Here is a 14,368-nt window from a genome sequence, read left to right on the forward strand (position 1 = left end):
AACGAAAATAATTTTATGGTTGGGTCACAACATGAGGAACTGTATTTAAAGGGCCAGAAGGTTGAGAACCACTAGCTGCTGCTCATAGCTCCAGAGGGTGGTGTAGAGAGCGTCGTTCCAGGCTGGAGGTAGACCTGGTATCCGCAGCTGCTTCCAATGTCGTGCAGATTGTAAAGATGGGGTTCTGCGCTGAGCTTCTCCCTGTACGCTCGAACTACAACTCCCAGGGTGCCCTGCGACCTGGGAGTGCGCAGGCGCGTGGGTGACGGAGGGGGAACCAGCCTCACAGACAGCGCGGTCGTGTTGGGGTGCTACTGGCGGGCGGGTCCGGCAACTCCCTGGGAGGCAGTCGGGCGGGTGCCGGAACCGAGCTGCGGCAGTCCTCGCGGGTCTGTGAAGAAGCCGGTGGCCCCAGGAGGCGCCAGTAGGTAAGTCCAGCGGGTGCTTTCCAGGAAGTCCGTCTGCGGGCGCGGGCAGGGAGTCGCACCGGCCATGGTGGCTGAGGAGGGAGAGGTTGCTGCTCTTCCAGCCGCCGGCCTGGGTCTTCTTCCCCACGGGTCCCTCGCAGGGAGCGGGGGACGCTGAGGGCGACTTTGGGGTGACCGGGCCCGGGTGAGGGCCCTGGGGCGCGCTGGGAGGCGCCTGCGGTGGAGGCGCGCGAACCTTGAGCTGATGAATCACTTGGGGGCCCGGCCTCCCCGGGTTCGGGACCGGCCCCCTCCCCACCCCTCCCCTCCCCTCCCGCCGCCTCCACCCCACCCAGGCGTAGTTCGGGGGACGGTTATCTTAAAAGGGTTTTCTCACCAGTACTTCTTCAAAGGCTTCTGCTTGTTGAAAGTCCGAAAGGAAAAAAAAAACCACCTTAGGGCACACCCTTTTTTAAAATTAAAATCTGGCTTGTCCTGCGCTCGCCGGTTTGATCTCTCTGCTCTCTCTCTGTCTTAGAATAAATTCCTGGCTCCCCAGTAGCACAGCTGGATCCGGCTGTGAAGTCGCTTGTGTTGGTTTCTTTTGAGGACCTTGTACTTTTGCCCACGGAGGAGGTTGGTGTGTTTCCTCGGCAGGCCTGCATTCTGACTATAAACAAACGAGAAAGAGCCGCGGGTTTTTGCTTTTTTGTTGTTTGTTTGTTTTGTTTTATGTTTAGTTAAGAATCGCGTTTCCGACTTGCCCTTGGCTTCTCTTAAAACCAAAAGTCATCCGGTAAGGAACACTGCAGTAAAGCTTATCGCAGGAGGTCATACTTGAACAGGAAATAAGCCTGTGAAATGTAAATTAGTTATGTGCGGTCTCTCTCGGCTTGTAACATTTTCATGCAGCTCATGTTTCTTTTTCTGAGAATCCTTTAGATGATCTTTTTTTCCGGCAAATTAAATTGATTACTTAATTGGTCTGTCAAAAAATAATACGCTTAGAAAAATAGTTTTGTCCAGCCTCATTTACTTGTGCTAGTCTCTTGTTCCTAGTTCTAGGCACTTTTTTACCCTATCGCTTCTTTGAGAGCCCCTAATTTTATTATAAATGCTTAGAATCTCCTTTCTAACACATTCCTGTGAAAGGAACAAAAAGGGAATGAAAATGTCAGATCCAGTATGTTCTCACTCTCAGCTTGCTTACTTTTTTTAAAAAAATATATTTTATTGATTTCAGAGAGGAAGGGAGAGGGAGAGAGACAACCATGGATCCGCTGCCTCCTGCACGCCCCCTAGTGGGGATTGAGCCAGCGACCCAGGCATGTGCCCTTGACGGGAATGGAACCCGGGACCCTTCAGTCCGCATTCCCACGCTCTATCTATCCACCGAGCCAAACCGGCCAGAGCTCAGCTTGCTTACTTTTGAACCTCTCAGGACTTCCAGCTTGCTCATCTTTAAAATGAGGTTGCTGACCCTAAGATTATTCCAGCCCTAAACATGTCTGATTTTTAAAAATTCATGATTTTATTTATTCAGGAAACATGGGCCACAGGTGTCATTCCAAACCCTGTGCTAGGCATGAACGAACAAAAATGAGTTCTGGAGGCTGTTACTGACCTGCTCAATTTCCTTTAATCATATTTTTATGACTAATTCCAAAATTTTGTTATAAACCCTTCAGGCCCTATTGCTCTGTAATTAGCTTCACCTAAAGTTAAGACGTAAAGTCAAACTCCATTACAATGATTGGTTTTAGTCTAATCCGATTTTCCTAGTCTCAGCTACTGGCCCATTTAAATAAAACACAGGTTCCCTGCAACACAAAGGACTTGAATGGTGTAGGGTGGTGCTTCTTAAACATTAACATGCATAAATCATCCGGGATCTTGTAGGTCTGAAGTGGGGCTCTAGAACTTGCTTGTCAGACTACACTGAATATCAAGGGTTGGGAGATACTTTAAGGCAGCGGTTCTCAACCTGTGGGTCGCGACCCCTTTGGCGGTCAAACGACCCTTTCACAGGGGTCACCTAAGACCATCCTGCATATCAGATATTTACATTACGATTCATAATAGTAGCAACATTACAATTATGAAGTAGCAACGAAAATAATTTTATTGGTTGCGTCACAACATGAGGAACTGTATTTAAAGGGCCAGAAGGTTGAGAACCACTGCTGAGGTGTTCATAGTGACAGTTTAAAGATAGGTGCTGAGCTCGGCCACTGTGGCTCAGCATTTGAGAGTCAACCAGGAACCAAGAGGTCGCTGGTTTGATCCCCTCAGGGCATATGCCCAGGTTGTCGGCTCCATTCCCAATAGGGGGCCATGCAGGAGGCCGCCCATGTATGAAATTACTTTCCCATTGATGTTCCTATCTCTCTATCCCTCTCCCTTCCTCTCGCTCTAAAAATCAATAAGAACATATTTTTTAAAGAAATAAAGATAGGAGCTGATAGCTGTGATATTAGATGCATAGTAATTGCTTTTTCCAACTCTCAGTTTTAAAAAATAATCCTATTCCGGGGAGGGTTGGGGTGGTGGGGGATGGGACATGGTAAGAGATCAACTGAAGGACGTGTATGCATGCATATAAGCATAACCAATGGACACAAGACACGGGGTTGGGGAGGCCCGGGGAATGTCAAGGGGGGGCAAAAATAAGGAGACATATGTAATACTCTTTGTAATACTTTAAGCAATAAAACAAAATTTAAAAAAATAAATTAAAGGATTGCTATATTAAAGAAAAAAAACAACAACAAAATAAACCTACATTTCTATGAAAAAAAATAATCCTATTCACTTTAACAAAAGTAATTGTTTTCACAAGTTTTTTTTTCTACTCTCTCTCCTTCCCTTCTTTCTCTGTGCAGAATCCTCTCAGTGTTTTCTCCTCTCTCATCCTCTTCCATCTTCAATTGTTTTCATTCACATTCATTCAATCATTCACTGATTTATCATGTGTCTTGCCCCATCTTGTACAAAGCACTGTCTTAGGCTCATGGCGAATACAGACATTAAGACACGGTTTTTGTCTGGGAACTACTCTCTTTGAGATGAGGCATAGTACAGAGTGCTGTAAGAGCCATCTGTGGGGAATAAAAACATGCGGTAGGAGTTCAGAGGGAGAGATCTTTTACAGTTGTGGGGACGGGAAACAAATGAAGTCATCTTTTTTCCACTCACTGGTCATCTCTGTCTTCCCAGGCTATACTCTGTATACTATGCGAGTTTATGTGCCATATCTACAATAGAATACAGTATAATTTTGTAAATTTATTTACTTGGAACCTGGGGTGAGCTTGATATACATGACAATCAATTAGATATGAGTAAATCATAGGAAGAGTGAGAGAGATAGTGAGGATAAAAATATACCTGGATAGAGGGAGGGGAAAGATGAAGAGAAAGGAAGACAGAGGAGGACCCAGTAAAATAGAAGGAAAGATCTCAGTAGGTTTTTAGGAATCAGTCTGATGTACACTGCTCTTGCTATTTAGGCTGTGTTATCAACTTTTAAAGATCAAATTAGCTGGCATTCTTCATTCTTTTCAGTTTCCCTTAAATTTAAAAATTATGGGCTCTTAATTAAAATAATTGAAGAGAGTATTATTCTCTAGGCTGTTATAGTGGCTAAAGCACTATTGTCTTTCTATCATCAACCTTTCTTGCTGACATTTGATTTACATGCCTTATTCTCATTCAGTTTTATCTCAAACCTCCAAAATCACAACTATAACATTGCATTGAGAGGAAAATGATATAGAAAAACAGAAAATTCAACTGGATTTGTAACAATCCATTTGGTACACATATTGAAATCCTAAAAAATCAAACTTGATTTGCTCTTTATGAAAAATTAACATGAACACATATATCTATCTACCCATACATGTCTGTAATCCATTAGATTATTTATAATAATGAAGGAATAGAGATGTGAATAATCCAAAGAGGCAAAAAATTGAAAATGTATGTGTAGTAATGTAGATTTCATTTGAAACATCCTTAACCTATGCCTTGAAGCAGATTCCTATTTTGTATGTTTTATGAGGTATAATTAACATTCAGTAAGATGCGCATATCTTTTTAAAAAAAATATTTTTATTGACTTCAGAGAGGAAGGAAGTAGGGGAGAGATAGAAATATCAATGATGAGAGAGAATCATTGACTGGCTGCCTCTGCAACCTGGGCATTTGCCTTGACTCGGAGTGAACCGTGATAGGTGGATGCTCAATCACTGAGCCACACCAAGCAGGCAAAATGAGCATATCTTGAGTGTCTAGTTCAAGGAGTTCTGATAACTTTTTACAATGTAACTTAAGCCACGACAAATTAGAAAACATTTCCATCACCATGGAAAGTTCCCTCATATCCCCTTCCAGCCATTTCCTTCACCCACCCTTCTCCAAAGGCAACCACTTTGATTCCACATTTCTAACACCGTGGATGTGTTTTGCCTAGTCATAGACTTCACATAAATGGGATCGTACAAGTAGTATGTGCTTTTTTGTGTCTGGCTTCTTTCATGTAACAATGTTTTTGAGATTTTTCTGTGTTATGTATCTGTGGTTTGTTTTTTTTATCACATCAATGTGAGACAGGAACATCGATTGCTTCTCAACTGTACTCACCCTGACCTGGGATCGAACCCCAGCCTAGGCATGTGCCCTGACTGAGAATTGAACCTAAAACCTGTTCGTGTAAGGGACGACATTCCAACCAATTGAGCAGGGTTTGTTTGTTGTTTTTTCTCCACATTTTTTTTTTTTTTACAGAGAGGAAGGGAGAGGGATAGAGAGTTAGAAACATTGATGAGAGAGAAACATCTATCAGCTGCCTTACATGCCCTTGACCGGAATCGAACCTGGGACCTTTTAGTCCGCAGGCCAACGCTCTATCCACTGAGCCAAGCCGGTTACAGCTTCTCCACATTTTTAATGTCACCAATTTTTAGTGTTGTCAGCCTTTTTTATTTTAGCCACACTAGAAGATGTAAAATGGTACCTCATTATGGTTTTAATTTGCCTATTCTGGACATTTCATATAAATGAAATCATATAATATGTAGTCTTTTGGGACTATCTCTTGCTCTTATATACTTAACAGTTCATTTTGAGAATCACTGAAATACGGACCAAGTTCCTTCACAGATGTGTACACTTTTTTACCTGTGAAGATATACCCTCCCTCCGTACATATACTCAAACACCTACACGCACTCAATTAAGAGGGAACACAAACACACCAAGACAAACTTACAAACTGAGGCAACTGATGCACAGAGATAACCCTTTGCAATTAAACAGTTTCATATCTGGGGATATCTACTCCCAGTAAGCACTGATATCACTACAAGAACCTACAAGTGAACACAATTCCTGAAGTATGTGGGAGAAATGAGGGCTAGAGTGAAGGAGAGCATGATGACAAGTTAAATTTATTTAAAGTGTATTCTGGTGTTTAAGGCAATTCTTAGTGCCTTTAGTTAAGTTTTTTAAACAGTAGCAATTGTCTAATAGGCATATATTTAATATGTATATAGTTATGTATATAGACTTGTAGGTAATTCCTTAGCCTATTGCATAGAGCAAGCCCTTTGAGCAGGATATTATTAATCATAATTATAGAGTAAGGGATTTGCATATGGAAATTATAACCAACAAAATATGTTGATTCCCTGGGTGTGGGGTTATCACTTTAATGAGGAATTATTAAAGACTATTTACTTGATTATACACATACCAGTGAAAAAAAAGGAGGCCCTTCAAGTATATACAATCTGACATCTATTCCGGCAGCCTTTACCCTGGGTTAAACATAGCAAGATTTGATATAATACCAAGATTTATTTTTGTTCTTGGGGAATTCAAGTTAACGTTCTTAAATAATTGCTTTTTTCTTTTCTTTTTTTTTCTTTATTATGGTCACTGGGGTCCTATGGCAGGAGTATGGAAGTGGGTGGGAGGTGGGAAGTGGGTGGGAGGTGGGTAAGAAAGTTTGATTCTATTGGGAAATATCAATAAGTACGTGATTATATGAAAGTCAAAGCCCCTACAGTAACAATACCCATCCCCCCCTCTGTTTTTCTTCAGTTTGTCCCTAAGATTTACTATTTCTTAGAGAAATCACAGAACTATGTACAAAAATGGACCACAACACATTTGCACATTTTCTCCCCTGCAAGGCCTTTGGTGCAGCTCGGCCATTCTGTTAGTCATCAGCACACCCTCTACACCTACCTCTAGTTTACTGGGCCCCCATTATTCTTCCTTGTCGAACAGTGTCACGTCCTATGTACCTAACACATAGGACAGTGATGGCGAACCTTTTGAGCTCGGCGTGTCAGCATTTTGAAAAACCCTAACTTAACTCTGGTGCTGTGTCCCATATAGAAATTTTTTGATATTTGCAACCATAGTAAAACAAAGATTTATATTTTTGATATTTATTTTATATATTTAAATGCCATTTAACAAAGAATAATCAACAACAAAAATGAGTTCGTGTGTCACCTCTGACAACGCATGTCATAGGTTCGCCATCACTGACATAGGACAACATCTCAAGTTTGCTCTCCACCAGAGAATATCTCTTGTCTCTGCATTCAGCCCCTTAGCCTTCCCTCTGCCATATCATCTTTTCTTCCTTTCTTTTTTCCAGTGCCACAACCTTAATTCTGGTCTATACCTTCTTTTGAGTAGGATACCTCTTCAAAGAAATGTTGTTTGAACTGGTTGCTGAAAGATGTGAAAGGATTCAAACTTGAGAAAAAGGGGGAAGGGTTGCTGTGTATCAGGTGTAATGAACAGTGTGATGTGAAGGCTGGAGGCAGAAATGCATGGAGATATATTTACCTTGGCTTTGATACTGGATATGCGAGAATCACTCCTTCCCCTTCATTTCCTCTCCTTTCCCTGGCTCCCTTCCCATGTACTTTGATCTGTTTGCTTAGTATATACTTCTCCCCACCTCTATCTAGCTAAACTTATCCTTCCTGACCACCCACTGTGATCTCTGAACTTCTGTAGCACCAATTTCAGTACCATTTTTTGACAGTTAATTATATATTGCCTTGATTTTTTTTTTTTAAGCTTTAGGTGCCTGTCTCATTTTCCCAAATAGAGTGTTAGTCAAGGTGTTTAGGTCTCAGGAAACACAAACCCACTTAAGCTAGCCTGCTAGAAGGGATGCCACTTAAGCTAGCCTGCTAGAAGGGATGGTGTCAGGGCTAGCACTTGCAGTGGCTGTTACTGTAAGGCGATAGAGGCCCCTGAAATGAACCATAGCTGGGACCCAGAACAGGCACTGGGAAAGTCCCTGCCCTCCTTCCTCCGTCTTTGTCCTATGTGGACTCTCTTCAACTTCTTCCTGTGCCTCTCAGCTCCCTTCTTTTTTTTTTTTTTAAATATATTTTTTATTGATTTTTTACAGAGAGGAAGGGAGAGAGATAGAGAGTTAGAAACATCGATGAGAGAGAAACATCGATCAGCTGCCTCCTGCACATCTCCCACTGGGGATGTGCCCGCAACCCAGGTACATGCCCTTGACCGGAATCGAACCTGGGACCTTTCAGTCCACAGGCCGACGCTCTATCCACTGAGCCAAACCGGTTTCGGCCCAGCTCCCTTCTAGATGTTAATTTGATTATCTTGATTACTGAGTTTTTGTTGCCCTCTCCAATGTTGCACCTGAGGCAAGTGCCCCATCTCCCCCCCCCCCCCCCGCCCCCCCCCAGCTGTAGCACTGCTCCATTTTCCCCTCTACAGACTGGCTTTCTCTTGGCTTCTGCTTCCCCCTTAGTAGCTTCAGCTTAAATGTGACTTTGGCTTGCTGTAATGCTGCCTCCAGACCGCATGATAAATGATCTCTCAACTGAGGTTTTATTTCCAGCTTTCTAGATTCATGGAGAATTGAATTTTTTTCTATCTTGCTTGGGTTGGGGGTAACCCCTGTACCAAACATCTGTGAGGGAGGGGGCATTATTATGTGGTTGCTTAGGCTGTATACTTCACAGGGCCTATAGTAAGGGTGGTCCCAGACAAGGGGATTTAGGGTTGGTCATCCCCAAACATGCTTACTTTGATACTGGAGATCAGGTATCTTTTTTGTAGCTGTACTGCATTTAGCAGATTAACAGCCAAAAAGTAGGCTTGTTTCTTATTTAGTATTGTTTATTGCTATGGCTCTCTGACCATTTGACCATTAGGGTTAACTTTTGGGCATAATAGGCTAATCAGAGCCATACACACACACACACACACACAGACACGCACACACACATATATATTTTGTTTTTAATCCTCACCCAAGGACATGCCCCTCATTGATTTTCAGAGAGAGAGAGTTGAAAAACATTGATTGGCTGCCTCCCGCACACACCTCAACCGGAGATCGAACTCGAAACTCAGGTATGTGTCCTGACTGGGAATTAAACCCACAACCCTTGGTGTATGGGATAATGCCAATAAATTATTGAAATTTGTTTTATCATAATTTGAAAAATTTATAATTTTGAAGCAAATCAAATATATTTTGAACATATTTTTCTAGTTCAGAAAGACTGGGGATGTAGGATATTGATAATCAGTTAAACAAAGAGTAATAATAGGTCTTTACTGACTTTGTCCCCAGTCCAATTAGAACAGTGGTTCTCAACCTTGGCTGCACATTAGAATCACCTGGGGATCTTTTCAAAATCCTGATTTCTGGGCCTCGTCCTCCGGAAATTCTGTTTCTTTGTTACTAATGTTGTAGCCCCACCCCGTAACAAAGAAACAGAATTTCTGGAAAATGTGGCCCAGAAATCAGGATTTTGAAAAGATTCCCAGTGATTCTAATGTGAAGCCAAGGTTGAGAACCACTGAATTAGAATATGGTAAAACCAGGTGCTCCCAACATTGATCTAAAACCTTACTAATCCCCCTTCTTATTTTACTATACATTTATTTAGTATATACTGTATTGCAGGCACTATGTTGGGCTGACAGTATAAAAATAAGTGCCTGCCCTCAAAACCCTCACAACTTATAGAGAAGATAGATATTTATCGAATTGATTATAGTATGGTGAGATAAATGCTAATTGAGGTGTGGGCAAAATGATTTAACACCTCTCTTCTACTGTTTTGTGTACATTCATCTCTCACTTTTTTGCATTCTCATTTTTAGTCTTACCTCTCTCTCCCAATCTCTATAATTAATTGTCTATTATATGGATCACAGTATAGTTATATCTCATTTACCTAGCATGAACTAAGGCAGTATTCCTTAAAAATGAAGTTTGAAGATAATTAATGATAATTTTATTAGCTAACTTTTTAAAAAATATATTTTATTGATTTTTTACAGAGAGGAAGGGAGAGGGATAGAGAGTTAGAAACATCGATGAGAGAGAAACATCGATCAGCTGCCTCCTGCACACTCCCCACTGGGAATGTGCCCGCAACCAATGAACATGCCCTTGACTGGAATCGAACCTGGGACCCTTGAGTCCACAGGCCGATGCTCCATCCACTGAGCCAAACCGGTCAGGGCAGCTAACATTTTTTTGAACACTTGCTCTGTGTTAAGAACTGTTCTAAGGGATTTATATGTATTAATTCACTTAATGAATTAATGTATTAGCTCTATGAGAAAGGTACTATTATTATTCTCATTTTACAGGTGGGAAAACAGAGGGACAAAAAATAGTTCATCATCTTACCCAAGATTACAAAGCCAGTAAGAAATTGAAATATTTTTAAAAAGCTATTTTAAAATGTGGCATAACACTTTTTCTGGTCTTTTTTAATGGAGTCCTCCAAACTTAATTTAACCAATCTGATTTGGAGGCTATAGAATTTAGAATTAATTGTGGGCATTGATGTTATTCTCTGTTGTTGAATTGTCTTTTGAGGTTGTTGTAGTTTATAGATTATTGGTAATTGCATTAAATTGTCTCACACTTTTTGTGTTTTAGTTACTTTATAATTTTTCCTCCTGCTCTTGCTTTTTGTCAGTTACCGTCACTTCAGTAATTTGCCTCTGTTAAAGTGTAGTAACAAAAGTAATAATGTGGTGGAAAGTATTTTATAGGGGCAGTGTAATATAGTGTAAACAGCATGAATTTTAGGTTCAGGTTCAAGTTCACATCCACTGTTGAGATTTTGTATATCCTTGATCAGGCTCTATCTCCTCTGAGTCTCAGTTTCTTTTTTTTTTTTTTTTTTTTTTTTTTTTTTTTTTTTAAATATATTTTATTGATTTTTTACAGAGAGGAAAGGAGAGAGATAGATAGTTAGAAACATCGATGAGAGAGAAACATCGATCAGCTGCCTCCTGCACATCTCCCATTGGGGATGTGCCCGCAACCCAGGTACATGCCCTTGACCGGAATCGAACCTGGGACCCTTCAGTCCGCAAGCCGACGCTCTGTCCACTGAGCCAAACCGGTTTCGGCAAGTTTCTTTATCTGTAAAATGGGGATAGTTATATTTTGCAGTTATTATGAAGAGACATATATGATAAAGTACCTGGCATATAACAAGTATGCAAATAAAATTTGATTCCTTTATTTTTCTCTTCATTATATTGGAATATAGCATATGGCCTCTTTGTTAATCTGAGAAACTCAGGTAAATGAAAGAAATATGTTTCTAAGATGTAAGATATGTACAGCTTTATTCTGTCATGTAAAAATAATAGTTTACAGTTGGTGTCATGACTGTTAATTTTAGAACTATTATCCTGAACTCCTGTTTTGGGTCCATATACTATAGTCTCAGCAACCTCCTCTCCTTCTCTACATTAAATTAAGTTGCCTTTTACTTCTGTGTGGCTGATTTCCCTTGTTTATTATTAAAGGAAAAATGTCCTTCAGCCTTTTTTAAAAGAACATGTGCCAAAACACATCTTATGACCCAGGGGTTAGTAAACCAAGCTTCTTGGCCAAGAGCAATGATTTCTCAGACTTCCCTTCTTTCATTAGTTCTGCTTTTTCAGCTGTCACATCTTAAATATTGTTTTTCTTTCTACCTCCAGCCCTGCCATTTCCCAGAAACTATCTCCATGAGAAGTATGGTTCTCATTATTTCGGTAGTTTTATGTAGTTTGGATTTTATTTATGTGTATATCTATTTGATAGTTTTGTTTTTGTTTTTACATGCAATAAACTTTAATATTTCAAGAAAAATGATCTTAAATATAATGTTACATGCAATAAACATTAATATCTCAAGAAAAACGATTTTAAATATGATAATGTTACATGCAATAAACACCAATTATTCAAGAAAAATGATCTTATATATAATATTACATGCAATAAACATTAATATTTCAAGAATAAAAGGATTTTAAGTATAGTAATATTACCAAAACTGTACTAACATAGTATGATATCACAAAAGTTGTAGGAAATATTAAAAGTCTGCAAATAACAGGATTACTTCTATTATATTCTAGTATATTTTTTCCCCTCTGGTTCTATTTTTATTCATCAGTTTATGTTGTCCATTGTATTCCATGAGTGAGATTATATGATACTTATCTTTCTCTGACTGGGTTATTTTGCTTAGCATGATGCTTTTAAAGTCTATTTTGTCGGATATGAGTATTGCTACTCCAGCTTTTTTTTTTTTTCTTTTCCATTTGCATGGAAATTTATTTTCCATCCCTTCACTTTGATCCTGTGTGTCTTTTGTTTTGAGGTGGGTCTCTTGTAGACAGCATATAGTTGGGTCATGTTTTTGACCCATTCAGCTACTGTACACCTTTGGATTGGACCATTTACTGGTACTCCATTTACATTTAGGGCTATTATTGAGAGGTACTTATTTATAGCTATTTTAATTCTGTATGGCTAGGGTTTTCTTTCTGTTTCTTCTTCTCAGCAATCCCTTACAGCAATCCCTTTAGCATTTCTTGTAATGCTGGCTTGGTGGTGATGAACTCCTTTAGTCTTTTTTTTTTTTTTTTTTTTTTTGGTCTGGGAAGCTCTTTATTTGACTATTTTGAATGATAGCCTTGCTGGATATAGTAATCTTGGTCTCAGATCCTTGCTTTCTATTACCTTGAGTGCTTCATGCCATTCCCTTTTGGCCGGTAGAGTTTTTGATGAGAAGTGAGATGTCAGCCTTATGGGAACTCCTTTGTAGGTAACAGTTTTCTCTTGCTGCCTTTAAGATTCTCTCTTTATCCACTGGGGTATTGAGGGCTTGTCCGGGGGGGTTGGGGGGGTGGGAGTGGCTGGCGGGATCAATTGGGGGGAAAAGGAGACATATGTAAAACTTTAGACAATATAAGTAAGTAAATAAATAAATAAACAATATAAGTAATTAAGTAAATAAACAAACAAATAAATGATTCTCTCTTTGTCTTTAATTTTTGACATTTTAATTATGATGTGTTTGAGTGTGGGTCTGTTTGAGTTGTTCTTGTTTGGGGTTCTGTGTGCCTCCTGAATTTGTGTGACTTTTTCCTTTTCCAGGTTAGGGAAGTTTTCTATCATTATTTCTTCAAACACTTTCTCTATTCCGTTCTCCCTTTCTGCCTCTTCTGGCACACCTACTATTCTAATATTGTTACATTTCACATTGTCCCACAGCTTCCTTAAGCTGTCCTCCTGTTTTTTAATTGTTTTTTCTTTTTGGTTCTCTGATTGAGTGATATTTTCAACTCTGTCTTCTAATTCACTGATCCATGTACCATATTTGATTTTACAATTTGAAAAGTTGAGGACACTGGTCTTCATTCAGAATTTTTGCCTTAACTATACGGTCAATGTCATGTTCTGTTTGTTGTTTGGATTTACTATCTAATATCAATAATTTGTGACTGTGAGGCAGTCTGTGTTTCTGAAATTCTATGACATGAATTTTAGCTGTAACTTTGCCAAATAAATCAAATTTATATATATCATTTAAAAGAGCATTCAGCTTAATATTTAAAACCCTGGCTACCAAGTCAGGTCTGTTTTCAACTTTTTGCCAGCATTGTAAATTATTTGTAATATCTGCCTATTTTGAGTTACATGTCCTGGTTATGAATAAATTGGGCTTGCCATACTTTGTTACAATTGCCATACCATCCTGATATCACTGCTGCATATTTCTGGGACTACCTTCAAAAGGCGATGAAGGTATTATCATTTTACCAATCTGCACATTGTGATTTTCAGATCTAGATGTGAGGTAATCCATCAAACCATTATATTTTTCAACTCTCAACTTAGATTGGCTTGCTTTAATGAAATTTATCTGATTGGCTTCCATTTTTTAATATGAATCGACAATATACTGTTGAGTTAATTTTTCTGCATTTAAAATAGGCTTGAATGTGTCCCGGACAGAGAGATGAAATCCATAATACTGCATTTGTGTGACTCGTGTCCTTACATTTTGTCTGGTATTATTGTTGATTACACTGTCGTCTCTGAGTCTTAATGCAATATCTGTTCCCCAGCCTTTTTCACCATGTGGAAAAATAATAGGATATGTCATTGCATCTAATGTAGGAAACAGGATACTGATTTGTTTCATTTTAGTGACATTCCGATTATTGGGATCTGGTTTACAATGAATGAGCTGGTCCCTTTCAAAAGGAGGTTCTCCATCTTCCTTTCTGAATATGACAGCAACTTCCGTTACACGGGGATAATTATATCTACACAGATCACTATTACGATTATATTTAATTGCCATTGTTACTTCCATAGGAGCAATACCTTTTGCTGCTGCTTCAAATTGGGCTTCCTTTTCTACCTCATGTAGCATCTTGTATGATTTTGTTAATTCGTTTATTTCATGCATGAGGTTGTTGATGTTGATCATGAGTTTTCTGAGGAACCTTGGTTTTCTGACATTGCTAATCTTTTACTCATTGCTTAGGCCATGTCTAAAATGTAGAGTTGAGCAAACTTCCGAGAAACACCATCTGAAGAATGTAAAGTTCCAGTACGGTGATAAACTTGG

At 39.4% G+C, this 14,368-nt stretch overlaps 1 protein-coding gene across 1 annotated transcript in view; it reads left to right on the top strand.

The window, feature by feature from the left end:
* Positions 1–316: 316 nt before the first annotated feature.
* Positions 317–14,368, top strand: part of TMOD3 (tropomodulin 3) — a 78,059-nt gene continuing 64,007 nt past the window's right edge. Inside the window, exon 1 of the mRNA XM_036301546.1 lies at positions 317–428. The gene's annotated coding sequence lies outside the window, so the exon portion shown is untranslated. The remainder of the gene's footprint in view (positions 429–14,368) is intronic.

Source organism: Myotis myotis, unplaced genomic scaffold, assembly GCF_014108235.1.
Source record: "Myotis myotis isolate mMyoMyo1 unplaced genomic scaffold, mMyoMyo1.p scaffold_m19_p_1, whole genome shotgun sequence".
NCBI lineage: Eukaryota > Metazoa > Chordata > Mammalia > Chiroptera > Vespertilionidae > Myotis > Myotis myotis.